The following is a 2,820-nucleotide window of genomic DNA, read 5'->3' on the forward strand; positions in this document are numbered from 1 at the left end:
TCTCGCTTGCCCATAGTCCTAAGTGCCCTCTTTTTCCTCTCTGCTTCTAAAAACAAATATAACTTTTGCCTAAAATAGTAGGAGAAAATTGCCTATGTATTCTAGGTCCTAGAAAACAGGCCCTATTTTGACAGAGCATCAGTTCCACAATTCATTTTTCACATAATTACATAATTCAGACTCATTACCTACCAATACTCATATTTTAACTGTATCTTTTTCTGTATATTTTATTCCAGAGTAACGAGTTTTCTACCTCCCCTACAACCATTTAGCTTAGGGCGGATGTCTCAAAGGTTTCTCTTCACATTATAAACTACTAAGAAAGGAAAGGGCTTTGAAGCTTTGTGAATAATATGCACTGGGAACCTTCTAGCATAGTGGTCATTCACTGCACATTCAACAATTAGTTTTTGAGGGCCCTTAGGGGAGCAGGCAATGATCTGGGCACTGGAGATACAATAGAATAATGGTCAAGCATACAGGTTCTGAATTTAGGTAGCCTGGGTTCAAATTTCAGCTATATAATTTACTACCTATGTAAAAACGATCTATTAATTCTACTATTTTTATGACTCAGTTTACTCATTTATGAAATAGGGATACTAGTAATCTCTCTCTCGGCCTTGTTAGGAAAGTTAAATGGCATATTATGTGAAAATCACTTAGCACCGTCCTTGCCATGTGATAAGCACTCTGTACGTCAGCTATAATTACCAGAGATCACACCTAATGATTTTTGCCAAATCACTTGTTGACAAACGACAAACTTCACCAGCACCACGCCTGCCTGCCATGTCCTCTCTGCGAGCCACCCCATCCACACTAGCAGGGAAATGACAAACACATTAACTGAACTAGCAGCTAGGACTGTGGCACTGGAAAATCCTTAGTCCATTCCAGCTCCTGCCTTTTACAAATGATGGCACTGAAGCCCAGAGATGTTGCCCCTCTTGCATGGAATCTCACACAGCTAATTAGGGAGTGAAGCTGGTATTAGACCTTGGGTCTCCACATTCCTAGTCCAGGCACTGGGGTGGAGAAATCTGTAAACTGGAAGATTAACCCATTCTCTCAACTGGCTCATGTTTGACCTCACCAAAGGGAGCAAGTAAGTCACACTCCTCCTAGTGGGGGAGGGCAAACCGCGCTGTAAAATTGTCTATTTTTAGCCTCTGTATACGGCCTGCTCTCTGCAGACTCACTCTGGCTAACAGACTGCTGTGGGATTTAAGGCATGGTGTTGCGTGGTGGTTGCCATGCCAACGAAATTTAACAGAAATAGAGTTTTCTAGTAGATTATTCTGGTGGAGGCTTGAAAGCCAGATTACAGCTCTGACTCTGAAGCTTAAATGATGCAAGTGATTAGTACTGGTAGATGGTAGGTACACAATTACACTGGTTGAAAAACAGAAAACATGAATGCAATTAGTTGCATTAGGGAGATGAAGATGTAGCAGCAGATGCTACTTAATCCTTACAGTCAGTCTGGGGCAAGTTCATTCATAACCTCTTTGGATTTTCATAATTACCTGACACTCGGTGTGTGAAATGATTTGTCTGATTCCAAAGGACTGCCTCTGATCTTCAGGCCACTTATGGGCTCTGCAACGCAGGGGACTCTGCACACACATGAGTGTTGCAGACATGGAGAAGGTATAGGAACTGATCTGGGTTCCCTTCTCAGGAGCGTATTCACATCTGAGAAGGTTCCTGTTCAGTTCTTCTAAGGTCAATTTTTGGTTAATGTAATCACCATATTTAATATATTGTAAAATACATTTCAATTCTAGAACTAGGATTTGAATCAAGCCTAACTCCAGAGTTTGGACTCTTAATTACACTGATGTGATGATTCATTTGCAGAACAAAACAAACCAAAAAACAAACAAACAAAATAAGACAATTACTGAGATATTTACAGTTAAAATAAAATCAAGGTTGAAATGAGTAAGCTCTGAGAAGAGAGACACCCTATGGAGTCAAGAAGATTCATTAGAGCAAGTGTCCGCAGATGAACAAAACCTCTCCTTTTGACAAGAAAACCCAATGGTAACTTTTATTCTGGTTTCATATTTCAACAGTTAGACTAGGAATATTCCAAGAGGTTTAAAAAAAAAAAAAGCTGAGTCATCAGTGTCCTTTAGAAGGAAAGAAACCTCCCTTTAGGGTGATAAATCTTCACTTTTGCTGGGGGGGAGGGTGCCCCTCAGAGATGGGGGTGCGAATGGTGCGGGTCTCGTTTCTTTATTCACAACCCTGTACTTTTCTAGATTTAGTTCTGCCAGTTAACTTAGCAGGAGGACACTCGCCAGGAAGGTTAGGGTAGACTCTCTAGGTTAGTTATTTGGGGATGTTAGGATGAAGAGGTCCTAACATATACACCCGGATCTTCCTGCTGGCAGATTTTCAAAGAAGATGCCCAGCCGTGCTTCATCCTGATGCACACTCTTCCGCTCCCCAATAACTGTAAAGTGCGAAAAAACCCTGCCAGGGCCTGCGGAAAGCGCAGCGCTTCCGAGGCTGGCACGCTTTCCTCCTTCCTCTCCAGGGGAGCGATCCCAGCACCGCTCCCGGTGATGTCAGTGGAATCCTGAGCCGGATCCCGCTCCACGGCTGGGGGAGGGCGGACGGTGCTCTCGGCAGCTGAGCAGAGCAGGGGTGTCCCCTGCGAGACCACGGCAGTCCGGGACCCCCAGGGCATAAGCTCTCTCAGCGCGCGGGACCCCGGCGACCGCGCACGCCGCCCCCGCTGGCCCGCGCCACGCTCCGCCCTGGACGCCACTCGTCCCGGAGCGGGGGTGCGCGGGGGGTGGGAGC

The sequence above is a fragment of the Aethalodelphis obliquidens genome, unplaced genomic scaffold (assembly GCF_003676395.1).
Source record: "Aethalodelphis obliquidens isolate GAN/ISIS:26980383/991018 unplaced genomic scaffold, ASM367639v1 scaffold73, whole genome shotgun sequence".
Taxonomy (NCBI): domain Eukaryota; kingdom Metazoa; phylum Chordata; class Mammalia; order Artiodactyla; family Delphinidae; genus Aethalodelphis; species Aethalodelphis obliquidens.